The 19,425-nt window shown below is 47.7% G+C and overlaps 1 protein-coding gene and 1 long non-coding RNA gene across 4 annotated transcripts in view; both read left to right on the forward strand.

Annotated features, from left to right (window-relative positions):
* Nucleotides 1–19,425, forward strand: part of TBXAS1 (thromboxane A synthase 1) — a 161,855-nt gene that overhangs the window by 116,972 nt on the left and 25,458 nt on the right. The window lies entirely within an intron of this gene.
* Nucleotides 1,145–19,055, forward strand: LOC140605217 (uncharacterized). Its single transcript, XR_012007925.1, has 2 exons — nt 1,145–18,671; nt 18,768–19,055. It is a non-coding gene; the product is annotated as an uncharacterized lncRNA (long non-coding RNA).

The following is a 19,425-nucleotide window of genomic DNA, read 5'->3' on the forward strand; positions in this document are numbered from 1 at the left end:
TGTCAAGAGATCGCTGGGTTGGAGCTCCAGAGTTTCTATCTTCTGAGCCATATCTTTTTATAGCAATGCCCTATGAGAATGTGATGAAAGCTATGTCCCTCTCCCCAAGAATAGGAGTGTGTATGTGCATGGTATCAATCAGGATTCTTTCTGTTGATAAGTGATAGAAACCTTAACCCAGATTAGCTAGGGAGCTTATTGACCCACACAACAGAAAACTCCAGAAAGGAGATCTGCCTTCAGGTGTGGCTTGATGCAGGGGCTCAAACTCTGTCACTGGAACCAAGGTTGTTCTCTCTCCTCATCCTTCAGCTTCATCCACTCTGGGCATACTCCATCCCCAGACAAGATCTCCCCTAGAGGTCTTAAGACACATGTGGAACCAGTATATTGAACAGTCTGGACTAAGTGAGGTACAGACATGGAAACTTTTTGTGTTTTCTCCAATCACCTCTTTTAAATGTGTTCTGATGCATCTCCTTTTTCCTCTCCTTGATGATACCTCCAATAGGTCTCAGAGATTTCTGGTCACTTTTAGGCAATTAAAAAGTCCAGACCAGTCTAGTCCAGTTTAAAACTTCAGTCTCAGATCCAATTCAGTGCCCTTCCATCTCCTTAGCTCAGGCTGACCTGTGGCCTGTGGAAGCTGCCCTGGGGAGGGCCCACGGTCTGTTTTTTCACCCTCCTTCCTATCCCCTCCCTGCCCCTCCTGGGCCCCCCACTCCTCCCACGGTTGGGGCCTTCTAGCAGATCCCCCAGCCTACCTAACTGAGGCTCCTCTCAGCACCTCCCCTGCAGCGGCCTCTGGCGTGGGACCCTGCAGGAGCTGCTCCTGGGCCCTCCCCACTGCACGGTTCCCTGGCAGGGTAGGGGTGCCAGCTGCTGCCTCGTGGCCTGGGTTTGGGGTCTCTAGGCAGCCAGCCGCCCTCTTGAACAGGCTGCCACCAAGATGGCTTGCTCTGAGCTTCCAGGCCTTGCGCAGTGTCCACGTGGCCCACGGGAGACACACACTTCGGCCACACCAACAGCGGCTGCTCCATCTGTTCCCTCCCTCTGCCCTGACATCATCGCTCTCCAGTTAATCTACTTCTGCTCAGATTTGGGTGGATGGGGGGGGGGGATGGGGGGGCAAATGAGGAACTCTGCTGCGTCAGCAGATGAACGGGCTGGAGAATGCAATGCCAGGCTCAGCCCGCTGCCCCCAGGCTCTATGGGGGGTGGGTTGGCTGGCGCCCAGGGAACACTGTTCTCCGAGCTGATGACTCCTAGCTCTGACAAGTGTCCCTCAAAGCCGTCGAACCTCTCCATGGGCTGACGGGGGCCGGCCGGGAGCGCCTCAGCCAGAGCGGGTTCACGCCCCGCGCGGAGCGGAAAGGAGTCTCCTTCTGCGAAGCCCCCACCGGAAGTGGCCGGGCCTCTCCTGCTGGTGATTGGGCCGTGCGCCCACCCCTCAACCAATCACCGGGCCCCAGGGGAACGCGGCGCTCTGATTGGCGGAGCCCTGGGTCTCTTGCTCCATCCCTGGAGCGGGCGCCTGGGGCGGCCTCCCCTGGACCACTCCGACCTCAGGGCGGGGAGCCGTGGATCCCCGAGGCCCTGTTCCAGGAAGTGGGGGGAATGGGCGCAGAAACCAGTGTGTCCACCCAAGGACACAGAATCTCTGGTCCACTTTCAAATTTCTTGTCATGCAACCGCACACTCCTTTCCGCTGGATTTTTAACACCCAGCTTTCCGGAGTCACGGGTGCAAGTCCAACGGCCCCCAGCGCTGCCCGCTCTTCCGACTTCTAAATCCTGCGTCCGGCCCGCTCTTAGGTGCTTGTTGTGAACGGGGAGGCCACGTCATACCAAGTGTCCTGTGATTGCCACAGAGCCAGTCAGTGCTTCCTTATCGGTGCGGCTACAGTGGGTGGCAGTTGGCCTCCCTGTACCCCTTGCCAGTCAAGATGTGAAATTGTCAGCGGCGAAAGTCCATAATTTCATGCGCGCTACTTTTAGCAGAACCAAACTTCTGGCAGGCGTAGGAATACTTGAGGGTCTTCCCTCCCCAGTGAAGATTATCTTGATACGTGTTTTACAAACTCACACGTTCTGTCCAGTAATACTCCATCTCCTGCCACCTGTTCTGAGCCAAGTGGCCTTGACCTCTTTCTCCTTTCGGGGCATGGATTTCTGTTTCCATTTATAATATGGTTATAATCCACTTTATAATTCGTGCCTCTAGGTTGCTTCGTTCCAGAGACACATGTGTTTTCTTCCAAATCATCTGGCTTTGGAATTTGTTCTGGCTTCCCTTCCTCTCATTCCACCACCAAAATCGCGCTTAAAACGTTTCAAAGTCACCCAATCTCTTGGAAGACTCTCCCGTTGCCCCATAATTCCTTAGTCAGACTGAAGGGGAGGTACCTTCCCTAAATTCGAGCACTGAGGAGCTGGGAGAGGTTTGTACTGCTTGCACCACTCATAAAATTGAGAAAGCACACCAATTATTTAATAAGGTCTTTGTAATGTTGATGCTTCATTGTGTTCTCCAATATCTAATTTTGAAAAAAACAGGAGAAAAAAAACAAACAAACAGCTTCTTTCCATATAAATTGTTTTTGCTATAGCTCTAGCACTTTATGTGGAAATTATTGACTTTTGATCTGGCCAAAGCATTCTCTTTTCTTCTCTTTGGTGCTGGACTGTGCCAGCTAAAATTTATGACCCATTTTCCTTCTGTTTAATTGTTGTTATAAATCTGCTGTGCAGAACCCAGTTGTAGATTTATCACAAATTGGGCTGGATGGATATACAGCCCCTCTTTAGGATAATTTGAACACAGTTACGCCTTAGAAGGAAGGCCAGATTCTTAAAACTTCTCTTGAAGAGCTGCTTTGTAACCATTATAAATATCTAATTAAAATACAACTTGCTCTTTCTTTTTCTCTTAAGGATAAAAGCATTCCATGCTGGGTATTTCAGCTGATTAGCTCACGCTGCTAATGTGAGCAAGGTTGAGGATTTGTTCCTTGAAACAGCCAGAGGATCTCAAAGAAAAAAAAAAAACATATTTTGTGGCCACACACAAAAAAGAAGCCATTTTGCCCCCAACCAGCTGTTTCATAAATATACATCCTTTGTCACAGGAGGAGGGTTGAGTAAAAGAAATGTGAGTAGCTTAACACAAATCCATCCTCACTATGAAAAAAAAAATCTCCCAGTTTGGATCATACCCAGGGTGAATATTCAGGGTCTGTCATCTTCACACTGGGAGTAGGGCATAGCTGACTTTAAGATTCAAATGGAAAAAAAAAAAAAAAAGATTCAAGTGAAAAACTCGAAATGGTTTTTTTTTTTTTTTCCCATTGGGCAGGTTTCTCCACTTTGCTCAGGTCTGCTTGAGTCCTGCTGTCTGACATTTTAGGAGGAATAAGCTCAAGTGTCCTCATCGACTCCTTCACACGGCGGTGCATCTAAGCCCTTCCCCACAGATCCTGTAACAGTACAACAGAACACAAAGCTGAGAGGTACAAGGAAAGAGGCAGGAACTCAGAACAGCCTACAGCCCTAAAGTTAAACCAAAATCCTGGGTGGCTCAATGGTTGAGTATCTGCCTTTGGCTCAGGGTGTGATCCCGGGGTCCTGGGATTGAGTCCTGCATCGGGCTCCCCGCAGGGAGCCTGCTTCTCCCTCTGCCTATGTTTCTCTCTCTCTCGCTCTCTCTCTCTCTCTCTGTGTCTCTCATAAATAAATTAAAATCTTTTTAAAAAAATCCAAAGACAAGAACAGTGATACTAGCATGGCCAGATTCACGGCAAAAGACCACGGAAGTTTCATGGGGTGCCTGAGATTCCACATCTCCAGCAAGCTCCCAGGTGATGCTGATGCCACAATCCACAGCCCACACTGCCAGCGGCCTTGTTCCAAACCCTAAATCCTGCATCTCCCCCAGTTGTGCTATAGGTAGCAAGTGCTTATCCCTAATGATAGAGCTCTGATACTCCACAATAATTTACCTTCTGTTAAAACAGTTTCAAAATCATTCCAAAGAGAACGATGCCACTCTCACTTTACTGAGTGAGAGAGACAGTGATGTGGGAATCTCCCCATCCTGGGTATGTCTTTAGGAGTGTACTGCCTATAATCCTAAATCTTGCTTCCTTAAATAGTTTTCTCCAAGGTGGGAAGCTAGGGGGAGCTTCTGGGTAGATGCCAAGTCATTTTCAAGGCGAATGAAGGAAGCAACCAGAGCCTCCTCTCAGGATATATGTGTAGACTGGAGACCTACCACCTCTAACAGGTACCCAGTGGACTGGATCTTTTCAGCAGGGAGCTCCCCCTAGATCAGATGGTATATGGTAGTTTTAAGAGTCTCCAGTTGAGAGTCCATGTAGAAGTACTGTGGTCAAAGAGAACTCCCGTGATGCTCTTCCCCTGGGGCCTGGAGCAAAATCTGCACTATTTTCACTGCACATGTAGGAGCTGCAATGAGGGGAACCTTGGAACGTGTCCAGCTTGTCCACTTTCTGTCCTCCATTCTGGAAGTGTCTGACCTAAAGAACAAGTTTCTCTCACCCCTCCCTGGCATCCCTGTAGCTAATATTAGAGAAGTCTTGACAACCTACAAGAGGGGCCTCTCTGGGCCCTAGAACTCTGTGCTCTGGGCCCTCTCTGTGTACCTAGAACTCCATCCTGGAAGTCATCTTTTGTGGCCACTGCTATGAATGTACCAGCTCCAGGAAGGAAAACAACTCAAGACAAGTCAACTCAAGAGTCCCCAAAGCGGGGTGACCCATTACCCTGGATGAGAAGATGGTAGCCCCAGTTTTTAACTGCCCATGTGATTGTTACTACATACACACGAAGATCTTCATGATCTAGGTCACTAGCCCATTCTTTCCTTGGGGACACCTGCAGGAAGGTAGGGACCGTGTGTGCTATGCATGACTGCGGCCCAGTGCCAAGACCTCCATGTGCCCCCACCAAGGGCTCTAAACCCTTCCCCATTGCTTGGAGATGCCCAGAGCCCATGCCCACACTCCCTGATTTTGAGCCACTCCCATGGGCCTCAGCAGTCACAGCCAATCCCCAGGCCTCGCACCATCCAGGAACTCTGAGAAACTCCATTGGTTTCTTGTCTTTTCTCTCCTTCTCACCCTGCTCCCTTCCTTTCTTTTTTTAAAAAAATATTTTATTTATTAACCCATGAGAAACACAGAGACATAGGCAGAAGAAGAAGCAGACTCCCTGCGAGGAGCCCAATGCGGGACTCCATCTCAGGACCCGAGATCACACCTGAGCCAAAGGCAGACGCTCAACCACTGAGCCACCCAGATGCCCCATCTTGCTCCCTTTCTGTCTCTTCTCCTCTCTCCCCAAAGTACACAACACTATTTACTCTCCTTACCCTTTCCCTTGTTCTGGCTCCAGACCCCAGATCAGAGAGCCACAGAAGCTTCCCTGCTCCACCTCCTGACCCACTGCCCTTGGGGGAGCCCCTGGCCACCCCAGAAACCTGAATTTTGTACAGTGATATCCCAAATTAGGGCAATGGGGGCGATCAAGTGAGAGGCAGGTTGAAGAGCAGAAAGGACTTGCAGACTTTTTTCCTCAGCTTCCTTGCTTAGCAGGTCAGCACTTTGAATTTTTAGCAATTAATGCTCCAAGCACCTGCCCCCCCCCCCCCAACCTGAGTCCCCACAGAGCAATTGAGGCTCGGCTGAGGGGGAGGCGACTTGCAAGGAGAGGCTCCTCGGGGAACAGGCCACACCAGTCAGCATATATTTGGTGCCTTTCATGTGGCAACTCCGAGTATTTTATATTCAATATCTGGGCCTCTAGAGGGGCCAAGCTTTGCTAAGCAAATAAGCTGGTGGGGTCGGTACACATCAATCCCGAAAAGCAAGAATTAAAAATAAACTTGGGAAAGTGGACCGCACAGGTGAAGCTCCTCGTTCTGTGGGTCCTCTTGGCACTGAGCTAGATTCTCAACTGAATGGCTCGTTTATTTAACTATTGCTCACATTATGGGCTCTTAAAACATCAAAGGTATGGGCTGTATTCCCAACAATTCGCTTTTGGAATAAAAGAAGAAACACACACACACTTTTTTTTTTTTTTTTAACTTCACTGGACTCTATTGACCAAAGCCATTCTGACCCCAATTGAGCAAAAACTTCAGAATGGCATCATCTGGTACAAAAAGACATGATGAAGACTCCTGCTCCTTTGTCCAGCCACTCATCACTAGGTTTAAAATCTCAGCATTCGGAGGTCCTTCCTCTGATCCAACATGGTATCCAACATTATTAAAATGCCCCTTACTCTTGGGAGGAGCAGCATAAGCAAGTCCCCGCGAGGATTCGAGCCTCATGAGGGTGAGGGCTTGTCTGCTGGGCACACTGGTACCTCCCAGGGCATCCAACAGTGCCTGGCACGTAGCAGGCTCGTGATGGATAGGCGTGGGGTGAGACAATGAACGAATCACGTTTGCCCCTTCTTTTCTAACTGCAGATGAAATGAAAGCAAATTTGAGTTGGGGGAAGGGTATAAGAGGGTGCATGGGAGAAAACGTGGTTCCTGCACCCTGAAAGGAAGGAGGTAGACGGGAGTCAGAGAGACAAGGCCGCTGCCGAGGGAGATGTGGGCAGATGAAGGCAGCATCCCGCCGTCTACAGGGCTGTGACTGTGCTACCACAGGGCTCCCGTGGGGCCCAGAAGCTCATGCCCAGGAACAGAGGGATCCTGGGCTCTTAGCCTCCGAGGGGATCTTATGGGGTGTCTAGGGCAGCCTCCTACCCAGGACAGACCTCTGTCTGACACAAGATCGGGCCACTCTGCTCGAACACTCCCAGGAACTTACTACCTTATGCTTACACCGAGTTGAAATCTGCCTCGGTTAATCGTCTGCCCACTTGCCTACTTGTTCTACTTCTACTCCTCTCTCGGCTCATGGTATTTGTCTACAAGAGTCCGCAAATCGGTAGCTCCGGCCTGGGGTGGGGGGCACTTCCCCCCCATGAGGTGCCAGTGACTGGACAGCTCAGAGATGGAGAGAGGATGGTGGGAAATGGGGAAGTCAGCAGAGAATAGGGACCTTTCTAAAATGTTTGCTTGTGGCCAAGACATTCAATTTACTCTGTTTTCTGCTAAGTGTATGCTGCCTCGGGACTGTAGGCAGCATTATGTTTTATTTTGGGTGTTTTGTGTGTGTTGCATTTGTTTTTTGGTTTTGGGGTTTTTTTAGCATTTTGTTTTACAGTTGAATATGGTATGTGTGAAGATAGCAACCACACGAGCCTGTTAGCCCAAGCATATGAATATTCCAGATCAGAAGGGATGTTTGACTCCCCGATGAATTGCAATGTGTAAGGTTTATAAAGTTAAGCACTTAGAATTCTGTCTTTAAAATTTAAATATTTAGATTGGGTCTCTAGGACACAAAAGGCAATGCCTGTTTCTCACTCGCTTAATTTGATTTTTTTTTTCTTTTTCGTGGCACAAGTTGTTTTTCAAAGCCTCATTCCTTGAACGTTCCCTATAGGAGGAATGTAATTAAACTCCACTGGCCTCCCCCTGCTGGGACTGAACTGGGGCCAGAGCTGTAGGAAGCATAAAACAGATACCCCGCGAAAAGAATCCTTATTATAAAGATGAGAAGAGAATCAACTTCCCTCTGGTTATGAACAAGAAGCTTTAGAAAGCCACCCAGGCTCTTTTTGCAATGGGCTTAGTCTCCAAGACATTTTAATTAGTAATTTAAGACTGGAAGGCAGAGGACAAACTCCTCACCTCCTTAGCTATAGGCGAGAACTTCAACTCGATAAGAAACTGGTTCAAGTGGCTGAGGAAGAGAGGGAGATCCGGGGGGGAGGATGCTTCATGGCAAAGCACAAACTTTTTCATGAAAATGGCTTAACGAGGTATCCCAGCCTTGTCAATCACTATTTGGGGGCCCCCATCCCTCGAAGGCAGTTCTCACCCCCTGCCTGGTGACAGGCCCCGCCTCTTGCCGGTTCACCTGCTGGGAGCAGTCAAGAAGCTCTCACTGGGGGATGGGCTCCCAACTACTTCCAGACTTTTCTCTGACCAAGGGGCACCACCACCCAGAAGAGGGAACCCCAAAACCTGAGTGCCAGTGGCGCCCACGGAGGCACCGAGCTGCCACTTCCTCGCAGTGTGACATGGAGGACTGACATCATAATCTCTGTTCCTCCTTCTTCCTGTCTGTAAAATAGGAATAACAACAGTATGTTGCTTATAAGGTTGTCTCGAGGATTAAGTGAATGAACCCCGGTATGACTGTGGTCACAGGGCCTTTGCACAGGCACATTGTACTCTCATCTCCCTTTCTGTGCCTCAGTTTCCTTACCTATGAAAGGAAGGGACTGAACCAGACTTCTTCACTGGCAGTGATGACAATGATGATGCTTGAATGTTTATATGGCAGGCCCTAAGCTAGGTACTTTACATACTAGACTCGACTCTCACAACCCGATGAGTTGAACTACCACCATTCTCATTTAATCGATGAAGAAAGAGAGGCTATATCAGCCAGCGATCTCCAGAGGAGCAGAACCAATGGGGGAAGAGGGGAGACAGAGAGGAGACAGAGAGAGAGAGAGAGAGAGATCTTAAGGAATGGACTCCTTTGATTGTGGGGGCTGGCATGTCCAAACTCTGGAAGGCAGGCCCGCAGTCTGGAAACTCAGTCTGGATTCAAAGCTGCAATCTTGAAACAGAATTTATTCTTCTCCAGGAAACCTCAGTGTTTGCTCTCAGGGCCTTTAACCGATCGGATGAGGCTCATCCACATTATCGAAGGTCATCTTTACTCAAAGTCAACTGATTGTCCAATGTCCACATCTACAGAAAATCTTCACAGCCACGCTGAGATAGCGTTTGATTCACTATAGGTACTGTGGTCTAACCAAGTTGACACAGAAGCACTGAGAAGATAACTCGTTAAGGGTTCTACACTAGGAAGGGGCCTCGCTTGGATCGGAACTCACACCTCCCATCCGCTTAGTCTCGGTTCTCAGCATTGTCTCTTGTGTTCAGTGACTCAATAAAGGGGCGTCCTCCTGATGGTGTGGGTCATGGCTCCAGCACTTCAAGAAAGGGGGGCTTCTGGGATGCCTCTTTGGGGGTGGGGGCGCTTGTAGCTATGTCTGTACCACACTTTCATGGCACTGAGAAGATGTCAGTTGTCAAGCAGATGGGGGCACACACCCTTGTCTGTCACCTTTGTCTGCACCATCTTTGGCCTGTCATCCTGGCTCTCTGCTCTAAGGATAAGTTTGCCTGGAAGGTCTTGGGTTTGTAGTGGCTTCCCCGCCCCCTGCCACCCCCCTTCTGGGACAGGTTCAAGGTCCATTCTCTGAGTCTATAAATGCTCTTTCTCCGGTCCATACAGTTCAAGATGAAGAGTATTTGGGCAGCTTCTTCACTGACCTGCCTCCCTAGATGCCTACCCTCTGAAGCAGGAATGTTCCTGAAACAAACATCATATCCCAGGGCTGCTTTCTCCCTCCACAGACACTGTTCTCAGTGCTTTTCTCACTTTTTCTGGGACACTGATCCTGTCTCACGTATTGTAGAGTTCTCTAGCCATCGCAGGCTTTCTCTTTGGGTTCCATGACCCTGGAATTTCCCATTAGTTGCATTTCCTTGTGATTCATTTTCATTGTGTTTTTTGGTGAAGAGCATGAAATGTCCATCTGAGACATTTGTCTTGCAGCCTAATCACCAACCTGGCCCTCTTCTGCTCTTGACTGTGCCACAGTAGAAAGGGAGCTCTGTCCTCCCTCTCCCTGGGTCTCTCTTGGGCACCAGACTTGATGCTTGCCTGGCTGGAAGCAGTTGTTAACAGCTGCCAAGGGCCATTTTACTCATCTTGACACTATGGGGGTGCTGCCTGCCTTCTGTCTCAGAAGGATGCTCTTCCTGCCCAACTCCTCCCTGATCTGCCATGGTCCCCTCTGAGGACTACAGAGAGTGCTCCCCAAATCCCCTGGGTCTCTGAATGAAGTAGACCGAGGCCTGGGTTATAGAGCAGATAGATCCCAGGCCACCTGTAGGCAGACTCCTCAGGCAACCAGAGACCTCTTAGCAATTCCTTCTACTATCCACGCAGCCACTGGGACTGAAGGCCATGTGCAAATCAAGGCCCAAGAGCAGCGGGGGCTATTCCCTGCCATTGAGAACTTACTAGAAACCACAGATGTTTGGGATCCACCCCCAGTGATTGTAATGTAGTTGGCTGCAGCAAGGCTGGGCATCATGCTTCTTTAAAAGTCCCCAGGTGATGCTAAGCTGCAGCCAGGCCGAAGGGCCGGTGCCGTGTTCCCATGAGGTATATCTGCAAACTTAGCATTAGCAGTGACCTTGGATTGCATAATTAAGGACAGGACTAACTTTATAAATACTCTGCATAATTATTGGACTTGCTTTTCACTTCTTTAGATGTCACTCATTTGGTCAGCAGGAAATAGTAGGTTTTCTGTGATTGTGTTATGGTTTAGATCTATCCAACCCATCCAGAGAGCCAAGAAACAAAAGCATTGCCTGGTGAGAGCCACGAGATGATTGTTCTGGAACATTCAGCAGAACAGCCTCTTTGAAGGCACCTCTTAAAATTATGATCTGTAGACCTGGAGGATCCCAAACCCAGAGGTCATCTGGTCCGTGCCCCACCTCCAGGGTGGAAAGGGCTGTTTCTCCATCTTCTGGACAAGACAAGTGAGGCCCAGGGAAGTTCACTCAGGCCATATGTTATCTCAGAATGGAGGGAATGTGTTTCTGGCTGCCCAGAGCATGTCTCTCCTCTCTCTCTCTCTTTTTCATCCTCTCACCTTTCTCTGAAAATCTCATTTAATGATTCCCCAGCCTGGCTGCAAATTCAGTGATTTGTAGGCCTGAAAGCTACTAATGATGTGGTCACTACCATCATCATCATAACAGTAAACATTTATGGAGCGCCATAATTATTCATAATAATTTTATGTGTTAAATAAATCTGACCTAACTCTGTAAAGAAATGGGCCCTGTGAACCAAGTTTATTACGTAAATTAGAAATCTCTTAGAAACATCAAGTGGAAGTGCCTCAAGTTCCATGTCACATGTACCATCTGGCAGTTTTTTTTCTGGGCTTGAGTCATTGTGAGTCACTCACATGATTACAGGGGGTACTCTCTGTCGTCCTTACCTCAATCTCTAACCTGTGGCCAGTTCTAACTGCTGTTTTTGTGAATTTCGTTATTTAACAAAGTCTGCTGAAGAAACACCATGTTTCTAATTTGTTTTTATCAAGGAGTGATCCTTTGGGATCAAGTATTCAATATCAAATAATATTGATAATAATGATGATGGAAATAATAATAATAATTACAATTCATTGAACACCTATTCTGTGCCTGGTCCTGGGCCAACTCATTCCAACAACCAAGTCAGTATTTCCAAGTATAGAAAATATTTCCTTAAAGATTAGGGAATTGAAACTCAGAGATTAAGTGAATGGCTCAAGGTAGAAAGAGAGCCTGCCTGTGAACTCAGATCTACTAGCTCCTGGTTCCTTGGTGCTGTCTTGGGAATGACCAGTAGGTCCATAGTAGATTGTTCTATGAGAGCAGATGGTTGGCCAAAGTGGGTTAACACACAGTCAGACACATTTAGGACCATTATGTTAGCACTGTGATAGCCAGGTCTCTCTCAGGATGTCAGGAAGTTCCCAGAGTCACTTCTCTTCCTCTCTTGGGTGATCCTCTCCTTGTCTTCTAACACCAAGTACTTAAGGTCATTATCAGAATAAATGGCATTTTCTGCTTAGATCTTTGGCTTTGAGGAACGAAGAAATCCTACTCAATCACGATATGTCAGACTTCACTATAAAAAATTAATTAATGTACTTCAACCACCAATAAACAGATCAAACAACATAAAAATCTATAGCAAAAGAAAGGAAAAAACCCTAAGCCAAGAAGTATATGGTTTCTTTTTACTTAATATCCAATAAATTTACATTCTCCTCATCTGCCCTTGGGTGTCTTAAACTAAAATTCTATCAATATTTCCATGTAAAATAATTTTTTCTACATAAAATCCACCATATCAGAATCCCTCTATTCATTCTGTTTCTTGGGTTTCAGACAGACAGTTTCTCCCCTCGGGAATAATTCATATGTCAAACCTGTCATTTATCATTGTATCTGGTAGCATTTTTCTCCCTGTCCCTCAAATTTTAGCTTAAAGCCCACTTAATAAGGTCTGTGGGTATCCTGACAAACACCCTTCTCAGGCTTCATGAGATTTCTGGTGAGACAGGCCATAATCCAGCAAAACAAATCCTGTCCCCTTGCCGGCATCTAAACAGTATCCTGTTATGTGTCTATACCTGCTTTTCTTTTCTACAACTGGAAGGAAGGATGAAAACACCACCCATGCCTCCAAATCTGATTTCCTATATCACACTTGACAACCTTTGAAGCTGCGATGCACATTTCTTCTGATTGGTTCATTCATTTCCATGTGAGTCAGGTGAAGTGGTCCATCGGTTTAAGGCATCCCTGATGGTGCTCCATGTTGGAGAGTCATTTCCAGAAAGGAGCACCTCCTCCTCATTGTCCATGTCGGGTCATTAGAGAGCTTTGCCTTCTCAGCTGGGAAAGCCAGTGACCGAGAAAGCAAGATTCCTCCCTCCCCCCGCCCCCAGGGATTTGTCTTTCTCAGCCATTTTCAGAAAATCGGGAGTCAGCAACCTTAGAAAGAATTTCATATCATATCCCCTTCTCCCCCGTCTCCCTCTCTTCTTCCTTCTCCTTGTGCTTCTCTTAGGCAGGATGACACGCTTCTGCTTGTTGACCCCTAGAAAACTCAGCTGCTGGCATCATGAGCGCAATGATCTGTCATCACATCCAGGTACATGGTAGGGGCTCAGTGCTGGATGAATGAATGAATGATAGCTGGAGTTGCAAGAATCTTAGAGATGATTCAATCTAATCCCTTTGTTTTACAGATGAGGAAACTGAGGCAGGGAGCTTTAGGAGACCACCCAAGATCAGGCTATCTGGGTGTGGTCTCTTGACTCCAGATCTCTGCCTGTCGTCCTCTCTCTTAAGACCTAGAGTAGCCAGGGTGCCCTTGCCCCTACACTCCATCCTTGGAGCAGCAAGAGTCCACACTTGTGGTGGGAGAGCAAGCCTGGTACGGCTTCCGGCATGACAGTGTCTGTGTTTTCTCTTCTGGATGAACAAAGAGTCCCCTTTTAACTGTACAGCCCTCACCTGCCTTCCTCCTGGTAATTCCTGCTGCAAACAGCCTGTCTTCCAAGCCTGGCCTGGCATTCCTCAAATATTCCTCAAAGCCATCTGCTCCCTGTCCGCTAAGCTTCAGCTCTGGGGATGTAATATGCCCTTAGCGAGATTTTACTCCTCCCACCCTTCCAGAACAGACACTGGCATTTCTTGCATTGACAATATTCCACAATTAAAAAAAAAATCATAGAAGCTGAAAGAAAGAAAAAATGCTGGTGGCATACCAGAAGTCTCCAAGAGGGTGACGGTCATCAGTGAAAAAAATTAAGCAAATCAGCCTCTAATGTTTAAGCATATAATTCTCTAAATGTTAAATTACTCAACTGGTGGACATTTCTATAGTGAGGCTGTAGAAAGAAAACAACAGAAATTGCTTTTTTCCCTTTGTGTATAATCACCCGGCAATGTGAAGGCACAGAGATGAAAAACCAAATCCTGCTCGTCCAGTTAGGCTAACCTTCACACTGCACAGTGCTTACCGGTGGGAAATGGCCAACTTCTAGAGGAAAGGCAGGAAGGTTCTCTCCTGCTATTTCACCACTGACCTGCATTTCATCTGAAAGGCATGAAAATGGAGGAGGGAAAGCAGCCCCTGGCCACTCCCTGGGATTGTTCTCGAGGATCTAGACAGACCATAAGTAATTCAGTGAGCCCCTCACAAAGCCCCTGGCCCTGCGCTGATGTGGCTGTGGCATATTCAAGCGAGCCAAAGGTAATCAGCACCACCAAAATGCAACACAAAACTCTTATCAGAAGATGCCATTTTTTTTCTAAATGTCATATATACAATTTTTATTGGAGCATGATGACAGATAGTGAATAACTTAACATAAATTTGCATAATACAATACAGCTGTTAATTTATGATCATATTAAGGCACAAAGTTTTGTAGTTTGGGCACTTAAAGTCATAATCTTTGCAAACTTTCCTTCCTGTTTGCTCTTTATTTATTACTTACTTAGGGTTGCCACATAAAATACAGGGGGCTGGTTAAATTTAAATCTCTGATAAACACTGTATGTTTCCTAGTGTGAGCATGTCTCGGGCAATATTTGGGACATACTTATACTAAAAAATGATTCATCGTATAGCTGAAATTCACTGTTAACTGAAGGCTTCTATTTTTATTTTAAATCTGGCAACTGTATTCTTCTTCATAAACACCTTATCCCCTACCAGCTATGTGCTCCCAGCGGGGAGAAGGGGTGTTGTGTAGAGAAGGGTGCTGGCATCTGGGCCTTTGGTGTCTTTATGTGAAGAAAAAGGGATCAGATTGTGGAGGTACCAGTACAGAGGGGGAAACTGAGGTAGGTAGCATATCTGAGTTTTCCTGGCAGCACTAGAAGTGTTAGAGCGATGGTTTTCAAACTTTTTGATCATAAAGCATCTTAAGAAACGTATTTTCTAAATCAGCCCCGTCCGGATGCATGAAACGATATGTATATGTGTGATATATTCTGTGCTCTATTCCATTCTATTTCCTTTTTTAAAATGCTGGCCTTAATCCCCTAAATTGAATTCACAATTCCCTAAGGCATCATAGCCCAGATTTTGAAAAACACTGGGTTAGAGGGTTTTATAGCTCAGGAAAGTAAACGAAGAGATTTTTTTAAAAACCCACTATACAAATGAGGAAATGTGTCTGATCGGTTAACTGACTTTCCAAGTCCATTTCACTAATTGCTAAACTAGGAATAAAACTTAGGTCTCCCAACTCTCAAGCCTGCGTCCCTGGTTTCATTCTATCACACTTTCCAGCATTTACTTTCTCAATCTCCAAGTAAGAATAGACATTCTGGGATCTGCATTTTTTTTTTACCTAGTTTTAGTACTTCTAAACCATTTTGTTATCACTTTATATTCTAAAACCCCCAAGATTTATAGCATTGCTGATCCAAACTGATTAGATTCCTGCTTGTGGCATCCATTTGACACATCCACATTTAAATTAATTCATCTTGGCACTTACCCTTTGATATTTAGCATCTTACTTCCCTTCTGACCCCAACTTTGTCCCACTATTTTGGTGTCCCTGGAGACCTTTACAGTACATATTCGATGGGCTCTCCCCTGAGACAGGCATTGTCTGAGATGTAAGAAAGACCTCAAAATGGTTATTATTACTTGCTACCGTTGGTTCTCCCTAATCTATGAAGTTGAATAGAGTATCTCTTACAAATGTTCCCTTTTGGAATTGAGAAAACATAGGTTCAGAGAGGCTAAGACCCTTTCTCAGGATCACACAGCAAATGCAGACTGGAAGAGCTCAAGTCTTCTTGCTCCAACTCCTAGGCTCTGCCATCGGGGCATGGAGGTCTGCTGAGCGGAGGTGCCCGCAAACAAGTACGCTGGCAGGAAAAAGACATCACTCCCAGAGATATCGTGTATACACTATATTTTTCTCACATACTAGGTCTAGATTTTCAAACCACTTTCAGAACTTTCTGGAATCTGATAACCATTCAGTTTACCATCCTCTAGATCCTATGTCCATTCACTCCACACATCCTTTAGTCCTAGTCGTGATGACAAATTCCAAAGTAATTTGTGGTCCCCATCTGTGGTCCCCAGAGCACTTTTCCCATTTCTTTTTTTAATGATTTATTTATTTATTGGAGAGAGAGAGAGAGAGAACACAAGCAGAGGGAGTGCTAGAGGGAGAGGGAGAAGCAGGCTCCCTGATGTGGGGCTTGATCCCAGGATCCTGGGATGGTGACCTGAGCCCAAGGCAGACACTTCACCGACGGAGCCACCAGGATCCCCTCCCACCTCCCCTCGTGTGGCGCTGCAAGAGTCCATCCTGCCTGTAGAATCCGAATGCAGGGCTCCTTCTGGTATTTTTATTAGCTCAACAGTCAGTCCATTTATGCAGAGGAGTCAACTTGGCGCTCTCCCTCCACCCTGTGAAATAACCTTGCCTTTGGCTTCATCTCGGCCCCACCAGGACTCACAGGACTGGGCACAGGGAGCCACAAGCCACCTCCTCAGGGATGCACAAAGATGCTCCTAGCAAGACTCAGACAGCATTTTGCAGCTCCCATGGCCCTTTCCCCAATTTATCCTCTTCCACCCTCAGGGGAGCTGGGCTGATGGCTAAGGCTCCAGGTTAGATTCCCTGCCTCAAAGCCAGGCTGAAGCCCTGAACCAGCCACATGGGCCTAAACCTCAGTTTCTTCCACTGTTAAAAGGGTATAATAAACATATCTGCTCCGTTCCGTTGGGGCTGATTAAATGAGGTGACGTCTGGAAAGCACTTAGCCTGGAGCCTGGCACCTATGCTCTCCAGAAGCATTTGGTTTTATTCTGTTATTGTTTTGATTCTTCCTATTTCCAGATATCATCCCAGAAGTCTTAAGGAGACACATGTCCCTTCACGTGCCTCTGGTCCACCCAGGTCCTGGCATGTGCATCCGTGCCCCTCGGCCAGCAGTCCCTTCCTTGCCACTCCGGATCCCCTTCCAGCCTGGCAGTTTTCCTACCTCCTTACCTTGCAACAAACCTTGCTCCTTCCACATCCCATTTCCCCAGGACACTATTTTCTGCTAGGGACCAACAAAATAATGGTCGAACTACCAAGACCTGAGGCCTTGGAAAGATTTCAGCGATTGCTGGTTGATCTCGAAGGCCCTCTCCTAGGCCCTGGCTCAAGACGCATCATCCAGCGGTCACTCCAGGAATGAGGGGCTTACGTCTTCCATGTTTCACCCACTGGGCCCAACCATTTTTCCACAAATCCATTTCCTTATACCTTCCCCCAGTAGCTTCAAACTCTCCGCCCCCATAGAATGACCCTTTACAAGATGGAGACTACACCTCTCTGACTTCTGTATATTTTCTCCATGTGGCAGAGTTTCAAGTCTCCTGGCCATCCAAGTCTCCCTTCCAGTCTAACTGGGTCCCTCTAGAGGGTGATACAGCCAGAGCGGCGGGCCGGCCCAGGATGCGGGCAGATGGTGCAGAGGAGGGCACGGTAGCTGCTTCTGTGAGTGGTTTCTGATGACTGGTGGCCCCATTAATAACCCGTTCTCTGGTCATCTTCCCTGAATGTGTTGAAATATATCTCAATTATTGTAACCCTGTAGAATAAGAAGTCCTACAAGTTTAAAATATACTAGCTAGGAAAGGTACTTCCTCTTACTTGCTCCCCAAAACTTAACTCCTTCAAGCATTCCGAAGCAGGGTAAACAACTTCATACTTTATCCTCTTTAGATCTTTTCTTCCAAACACTTAGATCTTTGGTGGTTTCCTGGGTATGGGATTAGTCTGTCTCTCCCACTGGACTGGAAGCTCCATAGAGAGGGACTCACCACAGTAGCTCCAATGGCCATGGGCCTCCCAGGGGCCCTAAGGAATGAGTGGATGGACTACTTTGGCTCTGATCTCACCCTAGTTCATCCAACCCCATCTCCTTTCCTGTCATGTGCCAGACAATTGAGGGTCTGAGGTCCTGGGTTGGGGCAGCATCCAAGAGCCTGTTCCCAGCATGGTATCATGGTAGGGCCAGTCTTCAGGTATGGCGTGAGATGCCAAGTGGGCATCCTAGGAACATCTTCAGGGAGAAACCAAGTCAGAGAGTTGGTCAGGCCTACTAGAGGTTGGTCAGTCTAAAGAGGCTGGCCAGAGGGGAGGACCCCCGGGGTGAAGACAGCAGGATGGATGTGGGTGAGCCACACACAGCTGCAACTCTAAGCAGTAGTGTGCACCCACCCAAGACTTACTGCCTGCCAGGCGTGGGCAAGTGCTGCCTGTGAATAGGCTTTTTGCCCACTACAACTTTTTGGAGTCTTAGAATTATCTCCATTGTACTGAGTGAGAAACTGAGGCTGACCACGGTCACACGGCTGGTAAGCAGTGAGACACAAATTCATCCTCAGGCAATGTGACACCTGTGTGCTTTTAACCACTGAACAAGACTGGCTCCCAAGGTGGACGTGTGATGTAGAAATAGGGGGCAGAGGGATCCCTGGGTGGCGCAGCGGTTTAGCGCCTGCCTTTGGCCCAGGGCGCGATCCTGGAGACCCAGGATCGAATCCCACGTCAGGCTCCCGGTGCATGGAGCCTGCTTCTCTCTCTGCCTGTGTCTCTGCCTCTCTCTCTCTGTGATGACTATCATAAATAAATAAAATTAAAAAAAAAAAAAGAAATAGGGGGCAGACCTGAAAGAGTTCCCCAAGCCCTCTGTACAGAGCTAGACTTTCTAGTACGTTCTAGAAGCCTGGCGCTCAAACAATGCCCTGGGAGCTTCATGTTACACCTGAGAGCTGACATGGAGCCCCTGACTGTGGCAGGGCTTGCAGGGCTTCTTGCAGGGACATCACAGGATCCCTGGGGACTCCAGGGTGCAGCTCAGCTTGAGAACCAGTAGGAATCAAAACTCGTGAGGAAGCTGCTCTACCCTGCACTTTCCACAGCAGTGCCCAGAGGCCGGGGGGGGGGACCCCAGAACTGGAGTCTCACTTCCACCCCCCAACAGGGACTGGAGTCACACCCCGACTGAGAGGCCAGAAGGGGTCAGGGCAGAGGAAACGTGCTCCGGCCAAAAACCACCCGACAGTCCGACAAGCGGGTACAGAGACCGCACATGGCTTTTCCGTTGCTCTGTGTTGTGCTGTTTCCAACTCATCTGGCTGGCACAGGAATGTTCGGGACCAAAGCCTCCTTCCCTGCTACATACGTGTAAAGCCTTACCCCGTCTTTCCTGGTTTCACTCCCCATAAATTGGTTTTCGGGGCCTCTGAGCCTGTAACATGTAGCTATATAAGGCACCTGTTTGATTATAATGGGATCCTCCCAGAGAGTACTCATCAGAAAGAAAGGTGATGCACAGGAACACGAAGAGCCTTCTGAAGTGAATCCCAGACGTTCTTGCTCTAAATCCGTATGATTATGGCCCTATGTTTCATTTACCTTAAAAAACAAAAACTGCATTGGGAAGCTAAGTCATGTGGGGTCCCAAAGACCAGAACAGGCTTCCCAGGCCGGCCTGGCCTTGGCCTAGAAGACGGTGTGGGCCACAGGACCGCCCTGGAGCACAGGGGGCACTGGCACTGCCGTAACAATGTTTTCTCAGCAAGGAGATTTGACCAGTTTTACAAAACTCCACTCCCAAACTAGAGACTCAACCCTGTCTA

The sequence above is a fragment of the Canis lupus genome, chromosome 15 (assembly GCF_048164855.1).
Source record: "Canis lupus baileyi chromosome 15, mCanLup2.hap1, whole genome shotgun sequence".
Taxonomy (NCBI): domain Eukaryota; kingdom Metazoa; phylum Chordata; class Mammalia; order Carnivora; family Canidae; genus Canis; species Canis lupus.